General features: G+C 42.1%; 1 non-coding gene across 1 annotated transcript; it reads right to left on the reverse strand.

Annotated features, from left to right (window-relative positions):
• Window positions 1–17,922: 17,922 nt before the first annotated feature.
• On the reverse strand, window positions 17,923–18,001 carry LOC112654204 (small nucleolar RNA SNORD45). Its single transcript, XR_003132866.1, has one exon. It is a non-coding gene; the product is annotated as a small nucleolar RNA SNORD45 (small nucleolar RNA).
• Window positions 18,002–21,054: the final 3,053 nt, after the last annotated feature.

Raw genomic sequence — 21,054 nt, forward strand, 5'->3', positions numbered from 1 at the left:
TGGGTGCCTTCCGGGAAAGGCGCTTCCGGCGGCCGCGCCCCGCCCCGCCCCGCCCACGGCTGCCCGGCGCGCGCCTCTCTGGCCCCGCCCCGCTCCGCTCCGCCCCGCCCACGGCTGCCCGGCGCGCGCGCGACCGCCGGAGCCGAGCCCCCGAAGCTCGAAGCCCTGAGCGGTGGGCGGGGGTTCCCGAGGCCCTGTGCACGCCCCTGCGCACCCCGACCCACAGCCTGCCCTCATCAGCTGCAGTGCCTCCCACGTGTCCCAGGGGCAGGTCCCTAGGCTGTCCCTCCAGGACTTTCCCCGCCTGCAAACGGGCGGGGGGGGGGGGGGGGGCGCCGAGGACTTGGCCACAGGAGCACGGGGGAGGGGACGACAGGATTTCCCCCCCCTTCCCTTATAATGTCCCCTCCTCCGCAGGGTAGCAGAGCTTGGACTCCTCTCTGCTCAGCAGCCCCCATTCTTCCTCTCTGTTGTCTCTGTATCACTGTGGACTCATGGAATCTTTTTTAAAATGTCTTATAATCCATTGCTAAAAATTAACAGTATCTTAAATCTAAAAACAAAACAACAACAACAAAAAACCCCACAACCACTCAAGTGTACCAGAGCAAAAATAGAGGCTATATTATCTGGTACTGAGCAATGATCATAATTTAATCGCAGGAAATCTGAGGACACGGCGTTTCAAAACTTGCGGAATGCAACGAAAGCTGAGTTCAAGGCTAAAGTATAGCCCAAGCCACTCTTTCTGCGCAACTGGAAATAGTAAAAATTAAATGAAGTAGAGGATTCTGGGAAGGTGGCAGAGGAGGAAGCACCCGGGAATCTAGCTCCCCTCCTAGATAGCAGCTGCTGGCGGGATCTGTGTGGTGGGGCTATTTTGGAGGCCTGGAGCCTGTTGAAAGCAGTAACTTCTAGGGGAAGATTTGGACAGTACGTCACTGTCAATTTCTGTCAATTTCAGATCTTTGCACAGAAGCAGCTACCCATCCCTCATCCCCAGCCACATGGAAGGCAGGCAGCTGCACCCATGTTCATGGAGCACCAAGCACACCGTCTGGAGGAGCCACAGTGGGCAAAAGGAACCTGTTCTCAGAATATCCGGGCTCTGGGCGTGGATTCTTGCTTGCAATCACAATCCAAAGAGGCAGGCAGCAGGTCGTCTTTGCATTTCTTCCTTTGTTGCAAGCACTTCCTTCCTCCAGCAGAAATGACTTCCACTGTATTTAAAGGACCAGCACCCAATTCACCCTCCATTTTCTTACGTTTTCCCCTTTTGGGAGTCAGACATTAAAAACTACTGCAATAGAAAAACAACTGCAGACGCTTGGGTGGCTCAGCAGTTGAGCATCTGTTTTTGGCTCAGGGTGTGATTGTGGTCCCCTGGTCCCGGGATCAAGTCCCACATTGGGCTCCATGCCGGGAGCCCGCCTCTCCCTCTGTTTATGTCTCTGCCTCTCCTCTGTGTCTCTTGTGAATAAATAAATAAAATATTTTTTTTAAAAAAAGCTGCATATTGGGGCAAATTAGAAAATGATCATCCATACCCAAGGAAAGGCTGAGTGAAGACCTTAAATTTACACCTCAGGCTGATCCTTGGCATAGAGAAAATAATCCTACAGCAATAAAAAAAACAAAACAATAACAAAAAAGCAGCAAACCCCAGGGAAGCAGGAGAATCTGATTTCCAGAGTTACCATATTACTAGATTTAAATGTCCCATGTTCAACAAAAAGTTGCAAGGCATACAAAGAAACAGGAAAGTATGGTCCATTCAAAGGGAAAAAATAAGCAGAAACAGTCCTTGAAGAAGATCTAGTGGCAGATGATAGGGGAACACAGGGCAAGCTGAGGACAAGGCTTTATTTAGCTTGGGGCAGCACATTGACAATTCCTTGACAATTTAGGCAAGGGACATCCCTCAACGGACTCAACTGCCTCGATGTTCATACTCTGCTAAGGGCAGAAGGCAATCTTAGCCCAACCCCCAGGAGCCTGTAAGTCTACTTTAACATATAAAAATTCCTTTAGAAATTTCCTTTATCTCTACCCACCAGGATATGTGTTGGTGATCATCCCCCAAGCACATAGCGCACCCCGATACACATCTGAAGGGTCTCATGACTCAGGTCTTATTAGCCAGTAATAAGTGACCTTTCCCCAACAATAGCTAACCTCCTCAAGGTCCTGGAAAACTTGCTTCCAAAATTCCTTAGTACGCTATCCCCAAAACCCTCCCAACTTCCAGGTATATAATCAATCACCCCTCATAGACCTGGGGTGGCAACTCTTGATTGATCTGTCTGTCCATAGATCCTGTCCCTGTGCTTTAATAAAGCCACCATTTTGCACCAAAGACGTCTCAAGAATTCTTGGCCATCAGCTCCAGACTTCACCTATATTCCAAAACTTCATCAGCAGATATACAAGGCAAACTTTAAAATAACTGTCCCCCCCACTTTTTTTAAGATTTTATTTATTTGACAGGGACCACAAGTAGAGGGAGGGGCAGAGGGAGAGGGAGAAGCAGGCTCCCCAATGCCAATGCCCATGCCAATGATGGGGCTCCATGCCAGGACCCTGGTATTATGATAACCCACTGAGCCACCCAGGTGCCCCTAAAATAACTGTCTGACAGTTGTTCAGAGAATTTAAGGAAAATATGGAAGAGACCAAGAAAATGATGTATGAACAGAATGGAAATGTCAATGAAAAGATAGAAAACCTAAAAAGAAACAAACAAAAAACACCCCACAATTTCTGGAGCTGAAAAGTACAATAACTACGTGAAAAATGCCCTAGAGGTATTCAAAGGCAAATTTGAGCAGAAGGAAGAAAGAATCTGCAAACTTGAAGATGAGACCATAGAAATTATTGAGGTAGAGAACAGAATGAAGAAAGAGAGGAAAAGCAAACAGAGCCTAAAGGAGATACCAGACACCCTAAAACAGACCAACCTACACATTGTGGGGGCCCTGGAAGATGAAAGAGAGAAAGCAGCAGAGAGAATATTTGAAGAAATAATAGCTGAAAACTTACAAACCAAAAACTGATGGAAATGAAGGAGGAAATAGTTCTACAACAATGGTTGAAGATTTAAATATCCTATGCATAATAATGGATAGGACAAACAGAAGATAAATAAGGAACTAGAGGACTTAATGCAACAGACCACCAAGGTCCTACAAACATAATAGCACTCTCTACGCGACAATAGCATACACATTCTTACCAAGGGCACATGGGACATTTTCCAGGATAGACCATAGGTTAGAACAGAGATTAAGTCCCAGGAGATTTAAATAGATGTTATATAAAACATCTCCTGGGGCCCCAACACGATGAAGTTAGAAATCAAAAGGAAAACTGGAAGACCCTCAAAATTGTGGAAATGAAACAACATACTTTTAAACAACCAATGGGTCAAAGGAAAAATCACCAGGGAAATTAGAAAATACTTAGAGACAAATGAAGATGAAAACACAATATGACAAAACTTATGGGACACGGTGAAAGCAAGTGCTAAGGGAGAAATTTACAGCCATAAATGGGTACAGTTAAAAAAAAATGAGCAATTTCAAATCAACAACCCAACTTTACAATTACAGAACTAGAAGAAGAAATTAAGCTTAAAGCTAGCAGAAGGAAGGAAATACTAAAGTTGGAGCACTGATAAATGAAACAGAGAAAAGAGAAAAAAAAATGAAACAGAGAATAGGAAAACAGTACGGAAAATCAATAAAACCAAAGGTTGGTTCTTTGAAAAGATCAACAAAATTGATAAACCTTTAGCTAGAGGGACTAAAAGAGAGAAGGTTTGAATTACTAAATCAGAAATGAAAGCAGGGATGTTATTACCCATGTTACAGAAGTTATAAAAGGGTTAAAGAGAGTACTATGGACAAACCCTAAGACAGTCTGAACTATAGGAAACTGAGGGTCGCTGGAGGAGAGGAGGGTGGAAGGATGGGCGTTCAGGAGGGCACATGATGTGATGAGCACTGGGTGTTACAGGCAACTGAAGAATCAACACTGAATTCTACCTCTGAACCTAGTAATATACTATATGTTAATTAATTCAATTTAAATTTTAAAAAGTAAAAAATAAATTATGGTATATAAAAAAATAGTAATATGAACAATCATATGGCCCCAAAATTGGATTACCTAAATGAAATGGGAAATTCTTAGAAATACAGAACAAAAACTTTTTTTTTTTTTAACACTTGTATAAAATGGTTAGACTTCATTCAAGTCTGTTGCAATAGGGGAGAGTAATCAGGCTCCACACCCAGGGTGCCAATAACAGCTGGGGATTTGCAACCAACCAGCAAAGTGCAGCAGGTGGTAGGCAGGAGGAGCAGTAGATGGGAAGTGGCCAAGAGGAGACATCACGGTGGGGGCATTCATGTTCAGCGAATTCAGGATTTTTTTAAAAAACTATGTTATTTATTTATTCATGAGAGACACACAGAGAGAGGCAGAGACATAAGCAGAGAGAGAAGTAGGCTCCCTATAGGGAGCCTGATGTGGGATTCTATCCCAGGACCCCAGGATCTCGACCTGAGCTGAAGGCAGCCACTCAACCACTGAGCCACCCGGGTGTCCCCCAAATTCAGGATTCTTGATGAAGGCAAGCCAACATGTTCAGATACCAAGGGTGGGGGAGAAGGAACATGATCAGATATGGAGAGTAAGCAGAAAAAGGGTGAGGGTATTGTCACTAATCTAACTTCACAAGATTCTTGCTGAGATGAGTCAGGCAAACCCAAGAAAGGCCTGGAGCCCAAGCCGAGGCCCAGTCGAGAAGAACACTCAGAAGAAAGCCTAAGGTTTGGGCAAGTGCAGTCTTTGTCAGTATTAAAAAATAACACAGGCAAAACCTGAAAATATCTTCCTTCAGGGAAACTCGTGAGATTGACTCCTGCTATGTCCCTGAGGACAATCTCTGATTCATTGCTTGTTCTCAATCAGAAACAACCCTGGGTGATGGAGTAGGAAGCTGCCAGAAGTAGTTGGGCAAAGTCCTGGAAAGAAGGGAACCACAGAGGGGTGCCTGTGTGGTTCCATTGGTGAAGCATCTTCCTTTGGCTCTGGTCATGATACCCGGGGTCCTATGATTTAGCCCCACGTCAGGCTCCCTGCTCCACAGGGAGCCTGCTTCTCCCTTTTCCTCTCCCTCTGCCCTCCCCCTGCTTGTCCTCTCTCTCCTCATCAAATAAATAAATAAAATCTTAAAAAAAAAAAAAAAGAAGAGAACTACAGAGAAGTGAACCTCCAAATCTTCCTACAAATGAATGTCATGCTATTGGATAGCTTCTAAGTGGGACATGTACACAGAGAAACAACCACATCAGGATGCTAAGAGAGACCTAGAGGCTTCACATAGGCTGCACATCGTCAGGGGATCTGAGCTTGTAGTTCAAGTGCCACCAAGAGGGAGGAGCCTTAGTAAACACAAGGGACTTTTGGTTGAGATCTCAAAGGGCCATGCCCTAGAAGTAAGGATGACACAGTAGTTAGTAAGAGAAAAATGAATTAGCAGGATGCCTGGGTGGCTCAGTGGTTGAGTATCTGCCTTTGGCTCAGGGCGTAGTCCCGGGATCCGAGATAGAGTCCCACCTCAGGCTCCCTGCAGGGAGCCTGCTTCTCTATCTGCCTGTGTCTCTGCCTCTCTCTCTCTGTGTCTCTCATGAATAAATAAATAAAACCTTTGAAAAAAAAGAAAAATGAATTAACTACAACCAACCTTTGACATGTTTAAGGTGCTCTGTACAAGCGCCATAAGAAGACTAAATCATATTAATCAAGATATATCATCCAGAGACTCAACAAGTTTTTTCTTCTACAATGTTGTTAGGGAAAAAATAAAAGTTATGAGGCATATATATATATATATATATATATATATATATATATATATATATATAAAATCTTAAAAAGCAAACAAACCATGCTTGATATTGATGAGGAAAATAGAAGATGGAGAATCTCACCAGAGAATCAGAATCCATGAAAAGGGGACAAATGGAGGTTCTGGACCTGAAAAAATACTATGAACAAATTAATAGCTAAATAATTTGTGTTTAATAGCAAATTACAGCAGGGCAGATGATGAGGTGGCTCAGTGGTTGAGCACCTGCCTTCGGCCCAGGGCCTGATTCTGGAGTCCCAGGATCAATTCCCACATCAGGCTCCCTGCATGGAGCCTGCTTCTCGCTCTGCCTGTGTCTCTGCCTCTCTCTCTCTCTCTCTCTGTGTGTGTCTCTCATGAATAAATAAATAAAATCTTTAAAAATAAACAAACAAATAAATAAATAAAAGCTGAAAAATATCACAAACAGCACAAACCCAGAAAATAACATAATCTTTTTTTTTTAAATCAGGTAACTGCTAAAATATTTCTATAATACTACCCCCCTCATTATGGCTTCATACTCTTTGATGATCTCTTCACATGAGAATGATTTTGGTATGTCATTTTCTAGAGAAAAAACAGAAAAACTACTTGTGTTTTTCCCCCCAGCAGGAGCAAAAAAATCTATTATTGGCTGTTTAGCAAAGTTTCTTGATTTTCAGAACTTATTGATGAAAATATGCACATTTTCAGGGTTATTGTGAAATGTGGGAAACCCTTTTAACCCTCTGTGGTGTTGCTTTTCTGTACAAGCTACAATCCACCCTTAAATAGTATTGCAACAGTGTTGTGCCCCACAAACACAGGCATTCCAATAAATGTTATTTTGTGTGATTCCTGTTTCAAAAGAGTATGATTATCTGTAAGTGTAATGATGAATTATCAAGACTATTTTTGAGGAGAGGACTTCTTTTTTTGACCATGTGTTCATAGGAACCAAATTTTACACTTTGATGGACTAGAAAATATTGCACACACTAGTTTCTATCACTATATATTTTTAACCTTGTTTCCCTCCACTACCCATATACTTCTGGAGATGGGTCCTAGTGGGATCCATTTATATTGTAATAGCACCACGTTGGGTGTAGAGATTACTTAAAAATAAAGTCTTTTTTTTTAATGTTTTATTTATTTATTCATGAGAGACACAAAGAGAGAGGCAGAGACACAGGCAGAGGGAGAAGGAGCCAGATGCAGGACTCAATCGCAGGACCCCAGGATCACGACCTGAGGCAAAGGCAGACACTCAACCCCTGAACCACCCAGGTGCCCCAAAAATAAAATCTTAAAAAAAAAAAAAAGAACAAGAGTTCTGGCTCAATACTTTTGTATCGTGATGCTGGGTAAGTTAGCACAACAGGCAGGAGGAGTATTTGTGGAAGCTATTTCCATAGTGGGCACCAAGCAAAAGTGACTGGTAACCATATGAGGAAATCCTACTAAACCTAACTGAATGTATTCCTGACTCAGCTTCTCCTTAATGCCAGAGGCCACTCCAGTGCTTCCTAGCAATACAGGGGGATTCTGATGGAAGATTTGTCAGAAACAGCAGTCTTAACCAATTGTCATTGCAATATATTACTCTGCAAATTTTATAAAAATACAACATTGTGTGAATATTTTGCTAGAGCCCCTCCTGGGGTCTTGGAAGAGGTTGGTGCAATTGAAGGGCCCTAAAGCTTAAACTTCATTAGTTTCATGATAAATCTGCCTCTGCATGGACTCAACGTGACAGTTAACTGAATTAATATATGGAAAACATTTAGAACAGCCTGGTAAGAAGGTAAGTGCTCAATAAATATTATCTAGTATACATCACTGATACAGAAATAAAAAATACAGCACACTAAGAAGTCCAGAAACAGGCTCAATTATATATATATATATATATATATATATATATATATATATATATATCCTATTGGAGCTAGATTGTATTTCACTTTGTACCTGAAAAGAATAAATCTCTGCATAAAAGATGACAATAACAAAGAAGAGAAAGAACAACAGTAAGACATAAAAGAACCAGAATAAAGCACAAGTGAAATGATCTGGTTTTGAGGTGGGGAATGCCTTTCCAAATAGAACACCAAAGACTAAATCCATAAAATAAAAACACTGGCATAATAATGTTAAAGTTCTGTTCATCTACAAATAAAACATAATATCCATAGAAGTAAAAAGACAAAGAAAAATGATTGTATAATTTATGATTTTATGAAAAGGGAAGTATCCTTCAGATATAAAGAATCCTTTATATCTGGTCCTCATCTCAAGGTCCTGGGATTGAGCCCCAGAAGCAGACTCCTCAGTGAGTCTCTCTGTTTCCCCTCCACCGCCCCCCCATGCTCTCTCTCAAATAAAAAAAAATAAACTTAAAAAAAAAGAGTGATTCAGAAATGTGTGTCTACAGTTTAAAATCTCCGTATCTCTTGTTTTAGCAATTTTACATATGGTAACATATCCTGAAGAAAGAAGAGCCGGGTAACAGAATTTAAATCAACAACAAGGATATCAAAACATTATACTTGTAAAAAATGAAAACAACCTAGATGGATAATTGGTTAGGTAAATTACTGAACAATCAATCATGTAATGGAGTAATAAATGCCTATTGAAGAGTATTTACTGATATGAGAGAATGTTCTCAACCCGTAATGCTGAGTGCCAAAGCAGGTTCCAGAACAAGGTGTGTAGCATCCCATCTTGCCCTATGAGCTCAGAGTGCACCATCTTGTTTAAATTTCAGCATTATGTATTTAAAAGACCAAAAGTTTACAAAACACTGTTATTAATGTGGTATTTTTCAGTGTGAGTGATTTTTCTCCCTACTTAAAAAAAAAAAAAACATTTAATTTATTTATTCATGAGAGACACAGAGAGAGGCAGAGACATAGGCAGAGAGAGAAGCAGGTTCCCTATGGGGAGCCCGATGTAGGACTCAATCCCAGGACCCCAGGATCACGACCTGAGGCAAAGGCAGACACTCATCCACTGAGGCACCCAGGTGGGTGCCTTACCTTTTTATTTGAGAGTAAGAAAGTGTCATTTGTTGTTGGTTTTTTTTTTTTTTTTCAATTTTCATTTATTTATGATAGAGAGAGAGAGAGAGAGAGAGGCAGAGACACAGGCAGAGGGATAAGCAGGCTCCATGCACCGGGATGCCCGATGTGGGATTCGATCCCGGGTCTCCAGGATCGCGCCCTGGGCCAAAGGCAGGCGCCAAACCGCTGCGCCACCCAGGGATCCCTGTTGTTGTTTTTTAAGCAAAAATATGAGATTTGACTACATACAATTTTTGAGTTAGCTAACCAGTAAGCTATGGCAAGGACAATAGCCTGTCCATACCATAAGGTGGTTTATTTCTTTGATTTTTTCTGAGCTGCTATTAGGTATCACCATTTATTCGACTAAATGTAACTCAATTCACTTCCACACTCAGACATGCCCCTAGGTGTAAGGCACTAAACATGAGATTGTAAAGATGATTAGAAGGTTTTACTTGCCCCAAAGAAGCTAATAATTTAGTAGGAGGGGGAAACCCACTAGGACCTGCTCAGCTAGAAACAACATTTCTTTTTTGGATTAAAAAAAAAAATGCAGCAGCAAAGGCAATTTGCCATGCCCAAGACTAAATTCAGCTTACTTATGGAGCTCTTCTTTCTTTGCTTGTCATTGCTTTCTGGAATTCAGCCTAGGAAAGTAATATATGTCACCATGTGTGCTAGTTTATAATTAGAACAAATGTGAGGACTTATAAGAAAAAGACCTATTGGCAAAAAAAAAAAAAAAATAGTAAAACTCTAGAAAGGCAGGCAGGAGAAAGAAGGAGGAAGAGATCTATTTTGGAGATTAATTTAATGCCAAGAAAAAGAAGACATTTAAAAAATATAAAAGGCAATTATTATGTCCTTTGCATTTTTATATTCCAGGAGAGCACAAAAACGTAGCTGCTATTGGATTACCCTCTATTTGAAAGGATGAGCATTATAGGTATAAATAGAAGCTAAGGTCAAGAAGCTAAAGGCAGAAAAAGATTCACGTGTCCTGCAGAGGCTGATAAGCATGTGAAATCATACCCTGGGCTCAGAAGGCTGTAACTATGCCTGTGACCGGAGTTTGAGCTCCAGGGAAGAAGCGGGGTGGGTAAGAGTCAGAAGGACCGGAAGTTGTCCCTCTTGCAAATTTCAAACCGGTTCCAACCTTCACCAAACTTCACAATAGCCCGAACACAGAGCAGAGAATCAGTTTGAAGATCTCTGAGATGACCCAGTGACTTTCTTCCTACACTTCACCTGTTTCCAATTGCATATCAACACATTTCAGAGGCGTGCTTGGCCCAGGCCCTAAAAACCTACAGGAGGTCGCCCTCCCCATTTAGGGTTGCTGGCTTCTGAGGTGTTCCTGGAGGCATGCCTCCAGGAATTAGGGAGCAGAGAGAGAGAGGGACCCCCCTGGCCCCAAGCAGCTGGCTTTTTTCTACCATCTTTCCACACCTGGGCCCTCACCATGCTGACCTCCTCTGTCCCAGATCTGCCACGTTCTGCTTTCCGCACAGACCAGGGCTGCTCAGCTCCCATCCTCCCCCTCTGTCCCTTCCGCTCCTGGGTCTCAGACTCCATCCAACAGGATGTTTCCCTGGGCACCTGGGTCTGAGGCTCCGAGCGGTGGTGGGCCACCTGGAGGCTCCATGGATCCATGCCCTTTCCTCTACATCTGTGCTCCGTCCCTGGAGGCCAAACCCTCTTGGGGAAGAGGAGAGAGAGACCACAGCTCTTCCTCAGACACGCCTCGTTTTCTTGTAGAAGGAAAGTTTTCTTCCCTACGTGGCCTCCCAGCCATTCTTCTGGACCTCACTGATTGCTGAATGACCCATACACACTGTTACTGTGTCCCCACCTGGGTCCACTCGCTCCTGAGCAGATTCCTGGCACTGACGTTTCTGGCTCCTGGGTGAGAATAGGAGATGATGTCTGCCCCTTACCTGTGGACCTCTCCTGTCTCGTAGGTCCCCACAGGCAGGAACATTCCCTTAATCCAGGTTTCTGGGAGATGAATAACGGGAAAGCTGATGGGTGTAACTTCAAATAGCCCTGGTTTCTTAATTTCAACATCTGTCTTCAGGGCCCAACACATGGTTTATCTTTATTGCTTTCCCACCATTTTTCTTTTCTTTTCTTTTAAAGATTTTATGTATTTATTCATGAGAGACACACACAGAGAGAGGCAGAGACACAGAGGGAGAAGCAGGCTCCATGAAGGGAGGCCGATATGGGACTTGATCCAGGGACCCCAGGATCACATCCTGGGCCAAAGGCAGGCACTAAACCCCTGAGCCACCTAGGAGTCCCTCCCACCATTTTTTTTAGGAACCCCAGATCCTGCAAAACTCTCATGGACTCCCTGAGTCCATCATCTTATGTCAAAATGTCACCCCCTTTCTCTGACCCCATTAGAGCACGCATTATCCTGGGCCAGTAGAACAGAACCAAATTAGGTTTTTAGTTGACTAATGTACAGGGGCTTGTTCAATAAAGAAGAGCGTACAGGGAAGCTAGAGTTGTTAATCAAGTAGAAATCCAAGTCAGGGCATTCTGAGGACAGCTTATTTATATGCTGTAATAATTTTTCTGATGAAGACTTCATACATCTTTTAGGAACTTTTCATTTTTTATTTTTTGAACTTTTCATTTTTTTTTTTTTTTAATTTTTTTTAATTTTTATTTATTTATGATAGTCACAGAGAGAGAGAGAGAGAGAGAGAGGCAGAGACACAGGCAGAGGGAGAAGCAGGCTCCATGCACCGGGAGCCCGATGTGGGATTCGATCCCGGGTCTCCAGGATCGCGCCCTGGGCCAAAGGCAGGCACCAAACCGCTGCGCCACCCAGGGATCCCTTTGAACTTTTCATTTTTTAAAAAAAGATTTATTTATTTATTTGACAGAAAGAGAGCAGGAGCAGGGGGCAGGAGGAACAGAGGGAGAGGGAAAACAGACACCCCACTGAGCAAGGAGACTGACGTGGGGCTTGATCCCAGGACCTGAGGCCATGACTCTAGCTGATGGCAGATGCTTAACCAATTGAGCCAACTGGGCGCCCCTATGAACTTTTTATAATTTTTTTTTAAACCCTGGGCTATTGTTCTTAGATACAAGTCCTCTTTTTTCTTTTACAAATGGTGGCCCTCACATGATACAAAAAATCTATTCCAGATATAAGTGTAAAAGGCTCCCTCCAAAAAATCCTAAGTCAAAAACATAGGAGGAGTGCCTGGGTGACTCAGTTGGTGATGTGTCTGCCTCTGGATTAGGTCATGATCTTGGGATCCTGGGATCAAGCCCTGCATTGGGCTCCCTGCTCAGCGAGTGGGGAACCTGCTTCTCCCTTTCCCTTGGTCTGCTGCTCCTCCTGCTTGTGCTCTCTATCTGTCAAATAAATAAATAAAATCTTTAAAAAAACCAACAACATAGGAGTACATACTGGAACAGACAAAAATGTTGCAAAAAGGAAATAAAGAGCATTTCACTCACCAAAGAAAAATTAATAAATTGGATTATATTAAAATGAAGAAACCCTGTTTATCAAAGATGGCAATAAAGAGAATAAAAAGTAAGCCATGGATTAGGAAAATATATTTACACTATGTATATCTGACAAAGGACTACCAACCCAAATGTGTAAATTGATAAGAGAAAGGGCCAAATGAATACAAAATGGGCAACATATTTGAATAGGCACTTCATTAATAAGGTAATGCAAAATGTCAAAAACGCATGCAAAGTTTTTCAACATCACCATAACTAGAGAAATGTAAATTAAAACTACAAATGTAAACTAAAACTACACCGGGACCATAGTGGCAAAAAATTAAATGGCTGATAACAAGTGTTGGCAAGGACGTAGAACAATTAGAATGCTCATACTGTCCTGATGGGAATGTAAATTGATGCAATCATTTTGTTTTTTTTGTTTTTTTTTTAATTTTTATTTATTTATGATAGTCACAGAGAGAGAGAGAGAGAGAGAGGGGGGCAGAGACATAGGCAGATGGAGAAGCAGGCTCCATGCACCGGGATCCCGATGTGGGATTCGATTTCAGGTCTCCAGGATCTTGCCCTGGACCAAAGGCAGGCACTAAACCGCTGCGCCACCCAGGGATCCCTGATGCAATCATTTTGGAAAAGAGTTTGACATTATTTCTCAAAGATGAACACACCTATAATCTATGACCTAGAGATTTGACTCCTAGGGATAATTCCAATGGAGATATGTACACGTTTACCAAAAGACATGCCCAAAAATATTCAGAGGAGTATTATTTGTAATAAAAGCTAGAGGCTAGTGTTCATCTTCAGTAGAACAGAAATATGAATTATGGCATATTAATACAATGAAAATATACACAAAATAAATCAATACATGTTACAGAATAGATGCATTTCACAAACATAATATGAATAAAAAGAGCCAGACCCCGAAGAGTATGTGATGTATAATCCTGCATATGTAAAGATCAGAACCAAGAAATGAATCTTTGGTGTGAGAAGCCAAGCAATGGAAATGATATGGGGTGGGCTTCTGGGGGCTGTTGTTATTCTGTTTCTAGGTCTAGGTGTAACTAAAGGGGTGTAGAACCCATTTTGAAAATTCACTGGGACAGCCCGGGGGGGGGGCGGGTCAGTGTTTTAGTGCCGCCTTTGGCCCAGGGTGTGATCCTGGAGACCTGGGATCAAGTCCCACGTCCGGCTTCCTGCACAGAGCCTGCTTTTCCCTCTGCCTGTGTCTCTGCCTCTCTCTCTCTCTTTCTCTCTGTCATGAATAAAATAAATAAAATCTTTAAAAAAAAAAAAAGAAAATTCACTGAACAATATACTTAGGATTTGTGCAGGTTCCAGTGACGACTGGACTCCATTAGAATTTTCCAAAAAATATTGGATATTTATTCTCCAAATTCTTGCATTTCTTCAGGATGGTTTTGTCAAGAAATTTTCCTCAGGCTCTTCCTGCTTTTCACTGTCATTTTTCTTAGATTAGTTTTTGTTTGCCTGAGTATTGGTGACAAGGTTTTGCACACAATAAATGGTGGTGTTTTATTTCCCTCTTACATAATGGCTACAAGCCTTCTCTCTCTAAAACAGGAAGCTTATCTTCCCAGAGCAGGAAAGGGTGAATGTTTGGCCTCTTTATCAAGGTGAATGATTTAAAATTAGTGTGGCTAGGGAGAAGATGTGGTGTTCACTCCCGAGCTTCTTTTAGCCCCCAGGAATGCAAGATTGAGAGCCAACAGCCCTGCCATGGATCTAAAGGGATGAGGGTAAGGTGACCCCACTGCCTAGATCTCCTGGTCAGGGGCCAGGTGGACAATGTGGTAGTGATTCAGTGGAGCCCACAGGTCAGTGAAAACCAAGACGAGGCGGAGCCAGCTGGAGAGCAACCCTCAGGCTCTAACCAAGAGAAGTAAGACTGGACTCTAGGTTACAACAAGCACAGGGTTCAGCTATGGGCACCAGAAGCCAGGGCCCAGGCTAGTTGCACTTCAGTGGTCACCGGCTCACACATATTGAAGGGCCAGTATGAGGCAACAATACCTTGAGGTTACATGGGGCCCCTTCCTTGAACCCAAATGCTACTAGACATAATCTGGAGAGGTGGGTGGGTGATGAACTGAGTCATTTTGCCTCTGAGGCAGCCTGACTTAGGGGGATCGGTCACATTCCTGGCTTGGACTAATTGTCCTGGAAGAGACTAGAACACATTTGTTTCCTTGTCATCTGATCAGTGGGATCTGGAAAGACCAAATCACTTAAAAATAAATAAAGGAGCTGTATTTCTTCAGCACTTCTGATGATAGTATGAATAAATTTGCAGCTCTCTTCCTCTCTTTTGTTTATTTTTCTTCACTTTTTCCAACTTGTAAGCTTTCATTGCTGCTGAAAAGAGTTAGTTTTAGGAATTTTTCTAAGTATTTGAATAGAATTTGAGAAGAAACCTCCTGACATTGCAACTCCCCACCATCATCCCTTTATTCATGAGTATAACAATTTAATTGTTTCTCTTACTTTGTCAATTTATTCATCATCCAGCCATCAATAATCATGTGCAAGTTTTGTTTGTTTGTTTGTTTGTTTTTAAAGATCTTATTTATTTATTCACGAGAGACACACAGAGAGAGGCAGAGACACAGGCAGAAGGAGAAGCAGGCTCCCTGCAAGGAAACCAATGTGGGACTCAATCCTGGATCCCGGGATAATGCCGAGCCGAAGGCAGACGCCCAACCGCCGAGCCACCCAGGTGTTCCACAAGGTTTCGATCTAGAAGATGAATAGTAGTCTTGGGGCGCCTGGGTGACACATTCGATTAAGTGTTCAACTCTTGGTTTTAGCTCAGGTCATGATCTCAAGGTTGTGAGATAGAGCCCCACATTGGGCTCCATGCTTAGCTCAGAGTCTGCTTAAGACTCTCCCTCTGAAAAAAAAAAAAAGACTCTCCCTCTGCTCCTCCTCCCTACTCTCTCTCTCTAAAATAAATAAATAAATTTTAGAAGATGAATCACAGTCCTTGCCATCAAGTTTCAAGTACAGAAAGTATGCAGACAATGAACACTGCTCCATGGTCACCTTTCCATCTATCTCCATGGACTTGTTTTTGGTTTTGGTGTCTAGGCATTTTCATTGTCAGTCATTGCTCAAAGCACTGGGTTTCTGAATCGTAGGACACAAGGGCAGTAGTCTTTGAGAGCTTCCTTGCTTTGTAGTATGTCAAGATGTACATCTGCTGTCCCAGAACTGGAATCAGCCTTTTCTCTAAGGAACCTCAGTTCCCTTTAGGAGAAATATATTTAGAAACCAGAATCTGTCCTCTAAGGAAGCTCATTTATTCTGGGTTGGTTACTATTTCTAGTTCCCCTCAGTGGACAGAGATGAAAGAAAGAAACTCAGGAGAGGAGCAGATTTTGGAAGGTAAAGGAAAAACTAACTTTTCTCAGTGATTTGTCTATTACTAATCATTTAGATGGTATTTTTTATTATAATAAGAAATATATCTACATACCTTTATTTGTAGTTTTTTTCTCCCTCTCAATGAATTTGCTTAGGATGATTTACTTTTGTAGGTTTATTAGGACATGGACAGGAACACTCTGGTGTCTTCTTAATTATTTCCTCAGAGACTCTATACAGGACCAGCTGCATGATTTATAGCCCCCTAAAAAATGAAAATGCAGGCCCTGGTCCAAAAACCACTAAGTTACTAATATTAAAAACTTTAAAAATTTTTCTTGTCTTTCCCTTTTATCCCCTCTCCACCTGTCCTGCTGTTTTCTATTTACTATTTAATTTGCCTATCCTCTAGACACAGGGATACAAACAGGCTGAGTGCCCCCCTCCCGGTGCCCCCAGGGCCCATCCCCTGGCAATATATAAGGACCATACCAGCTGCTGGCATTTTCCTTCCAGCCAGGCCCCTGAGTGATGCCAGGGATGTTCCCCTCCCATAGATCTGCTCCCCAAGCCACAGAGATGGGCACTCAAAGGCACTGCAGCCTTCATGCCAGGACTTGGTAGGTAATACGTCTGGGGATGGGTGAGGGATTTGCCTTGTGAATTGTCTGCTTAATGCAACACAGCATTTCCACTCTTGGGTGGGGTCAGCTGCCACCAGGCCTTCCCCTGAATCACCATAGGGTGTATGTGCCTGACTGGGATCCTTTCCATTCTAAGCCAAGGCCCCCACCATGGATGAGGGTGACAGTGGTTGCTGGGCAGAAGCAGGGAGGGGAGGCCAGGTAAAGCCCGGGGCATCAGGGGGTGAGGAACAGGTGGCTTGAGTTGGTCCCTGGGAAGCAGGGAGGCAGCAGGAGGTGGGGCAGTGCATGAGCCAAGGCTCTGAATCTCAGTGCAATGCCCCATTGTCCCATTGGTCTTCACCTACAAAACATAAATCAAAGATAAAATTCTTAGGAATTTGGGCAGCCTGGGTAGCTCAGTGGTTTAGTGCTGCCTTCAGCCCAGGGCGTGATCCTAGAGACCTGGGATTGAGTCCCAAGTTGGGCTCCCTGCATGGAGCCTGGTTCTCCCTCTGCCTGTGTCTCTGCCTCTCTCTCTCTGTGTCTCTCATGAATAAATAAATAAAATCTTAAAAAAAAATTCTTAGGAATTTAAAGATGAGGATCGTAGAACATAAAACCCCAAATTTAGGGCTGTGTGATTGGTCCAAGCATAAGGTCCCTGTGTGATTGTGCTGGTCCCATGCCTGTGAAGTTGTCCCTTCCTATACAGCATTCAGCGGCAGGTTTTAAAATATGATTGGGGCCCCTGGGGTTCTTGGGGGACCCTTCCAGGGGTTCTGTGAGGTCAAAACTACTTTCACAGTAAGGCAAAGACATAATTTACCTTCTTCACATTTATTATTCATTGCCTCAGGAGCACACGCTGAGGTTCTTCTAAAGTTGCCTGACAAAGGAGAGGTATAGGAGAGATGGGTCATCATTAGAAATGTGATGTCTGCAAAGGAAAGAGTGCAGCTAACCCAAGGAAGGCTTGGAAAAGAGGTATCCTTGGGTCGATCTAGACTCAGGTTTGCCAGGCTGGCACGGCAGTAGAACAGAAGTTAGGATAATGTCTGGGACGCCTGAGTGGCTCAGCAGTTGAGCTTCTGCCTTTGGCTCAGGTCATAATCCCGCCATCCCAGGATCAGACTCCCTGCTTGGAGCCTGCTTCTCCTTCTGCCTCTCTCTGTGTATCTCTCATGAATAAGTAAATAAAATATTCTTAAAAAGAAAAAAAAATATAAAGTTGCCTGACAGTGGAGTATTTTATTTTATTTTATTTTTTTAACTTTTCCTCTTTTAATGTTTGGCCCCGGTGCACATCCCCATATACATCTGAACTTTTTTCACTCGGATCCCATCTTGCCACACACCAACTTTCTGTTTAAAAGTCGCCACTTTATCTGCCTCGAAGGAACGTAAGCCCTGAAGCTCCTGTAAAGATTCGGGTATTTCTCAGGTCTCAGAGTAATTCTAGAGCTGAAGGAGTAATCATCAACTTCAGATTCAGAATACATGCCAGCTCATCATCGACCACAGTGGGGTATTTTAATAGGTTGAAAGCAGAAGAGAGAATCCTGCTGTCTTCCATTAAGCCAGGCATTCAAGAGGTTTTTAAAAATGTAAAGCAATATTACTCTTTTCACTAATCTCTGTTGTGGAAAATGTAGCTATTTTCCATAAAATCATTTTGCTGTTATTTTAAATTTTTCCATATTTATTTCTACATATTCGTTTTTGTTTTTTGCTTTGTTTTGTTTTTGTTTTCGTTTTTATTTTAAAATGAATACCTAAAGATATTTTACATTTCCCAGTTTTGATTCCTAACACAACAAAAATTGATAGATATAATCCGTGTAAATAAGAGCTGATGCGCATCCTCAGTACTTCCTTAAATGAACACATTTTAAAAATTGAGGTTAAGGAGGACGTCTGGGTGGTTCAGCAGTTGAGCGACTGTCTTCGGCTCAGGTCATTATCCCGGGGTCCTGGGAAGGAGTCTCACATCAGGCTCCCGCAAGGAGCCTGCTTGTCCCTCTACCTGTGTCTCTGCCTCTCTTAATGTGTCTCTCATGGGGATCCCTGGGTGGCGCAGCGGTTTAGCGCCTGCCTTTGGCCCAGGGCGTGATCCTGGAGACCCGGGATCGAATCCCACGTCGGGCTTCCGGTGCATGGAGCCTGCTTCTCCCTCTGCCTGTGTCTCTGCCTCTCTCTCTGTGTGACTATCATAAATAAATTTAAAAAATTAAAAAAAAAAGAAATGTTTAAAAAAAAAAATGTGTCTCTCATGAATAAATAAATTCTTAAAAAAAAAAAAGCATCTGCCTTCTTTCACTTAGCACAATGTTTTTGGGGTTTACCCACAAGGTAGCATGAATCAGTACTTCATTCCTTTTTATATTCTGTTGTACGACCAATATACCACATTTTGTTTATCCATTCATCAGTAGATGGATTGGGGTTTTTTCCATCCCTGTGAATAGTAATGTTATGAACATTTGTATGCAAGGATTTGTTGGAATGTGTGTTTTGAGTTCTTTGGACTATGAAACCTAGAATTAGTGGATCATATGATAATTCTACATTTAATTTTTTTGTTTGTTTGTTTAGAGAGAGACTGCATATATGAGCTGGAGGTGGGGTGCAGAAGAGAGGGAGAGTGAGAAAATCTTAAGCAAGCTTCACACCCAGGGTGGAGCTGGATGCAGGGCTCCATCTCAGGACCCTGAGATCTTGACTTGAGCTTAAATCAAGCCACCCAGGTGCCCCTTTATGTTTAATTTTGGAGGGAACTGACAAACTTTTCCAGAGCAGCTGCATCATCTAACATTCTTACCTGTAATGTAGGATGGTTCCAATTTCTCCTTGTCTTCCACACTGGTTGTCTCCCTTTTTTTTTTTCCCTTTTTTTTTTTTATTATTGTCATTCTACTGGGTGTGAAGTGGCATCTCATTTGTGGTTTTGATTTGCATTTCCCTACTGATTAGTGATGAGCATCTTTTTATGTGCTTACTGGCCATTTGTATGTCTTCTTTCCAGAAATGTCTATTCAAATTCTCTGCTCATTTTTAAATTGGGTTGCCTTTCATTTCAGAGTTGGATTATCTTTTTGTTACAGAGTTTTAATAGTTTTCTATATTCCAGATACCAGACCTTTATCAGATAGATAGATGATTTACAAATATTTTCTCCAATTTTGTAGGTTGTCATCTTTCTTGATAGTCTTTCTTTTAATATTTTATTTATTTATTTATTCATGAAAGACAGAAAGAGAGAGGCAGAGACACAAGCAGGAGAAGCAGGCTCCATGCAGGGAGCCCGATGTGGGACTTGATCCCAGATCCCGGGATCACACCCTGAGCCAAAAGCAGACGCTCAACAGCTGAGCCACCCAGGTGTCCCTGGTAGTGTTTTTTGATGTACAGAAGTTTTAATTTTGATTAAGTCCATTGGTTTGGTTTCTCTTTTGTCACTTGTGTTTTTGGTATCATTTCTAGGAATATCTTGCCAAATCCAAACTTATGAAGATTTGCCCCTATGTTTTCTTCTGAGAGTTTTTAGTTTTAGCTTTCATATTTAGATCTATTAGCCATTTTGAGTTACTTTTTGTATATTGTGTGAGGTAGGGGTCTAACTTCACCCTTTTGCATGTGGATACCCAGTTCTACCAGCACCATTTGTAAAAGAAACTTCTTTTCTCCACTGAATGGTCTTGGCACTTTGTTGAAAGTCAATTGACCAGAGATCTTTGGACTTCTTTCTGGACTCTCTCAGTACTATTCCAATGATCTCTCTCTCTATATATATATCTGTCCTTATTCCAGTACCACACTGTCTTGATTCCCATAGCTTTGAAATTGGGAAATAGGAGTCCTCCAGCTTTGTTTTTCCTTTTCAAGATTGTTTTGGCTATTCAGAGCCCCTTGCAATTCTGTATCAATTTTACAATCACCTGGTCAATTTCTGCAGAAAAGAGCATTAGGATTTTCCCAGAGCTTGCAATGAATCTGTAGATTACAATGGGCAGCCTTACCATTTTAACAGTATTAAGTCTTGTAATCCATGAACCCAGAATGTCTTTTCCATATATTTAGATCTTAATTTTCTTTCAGCAACATTTTGTGGTGTTCGGTGCATAAGTATTACACCAACTTGGCTGAATTTATTCCCAAGTATTTTATTCTTTCTGGTGCTGTTATTACTGGAATTGTTTTTTTGAAAAATTTTATTTTCAGATTGTTCATCGCCAATACATAGAAATACAACTGATTTCTACGTGTTGATCTTCTATATGATGATTTTGCTAAATCCATTAATTAGCTCTAATAGGTTTTTGTGTGTGTCTTCTTTGGGATATTCTATATATGATGCTATCTGTTAATAAAGATAATTTCACTGGGGCACCTGGGCTGCACAGTCCAGTTTAGCGTCTGACTCTTGGTTTTGGCTCAGGGTAGTGATCTCAAGGTTGTGAGATGGAGCCCTGCGTCAGGCTCCGTGCTCAGCATGGAGTCTGCCTGAGAATCTCTCTCCCTCTGCCCCTCACCCCCTTGCACACACTCTGTCTGTTTCTCTCTAAAATAAATA

Source organism: Canis lupus, chromosome 3, assembly GCF_003254725.2.
Source record: "Canis lupus dingo isolate Sandy chromosome 3, ASM325472v2, whole genome shotgun sequence".
Lineage (NCBI taxonomy): Eukaryota > Metazoa > Chordata > Mammalia > Carnivora > Canidae > Canis > Canis lupus.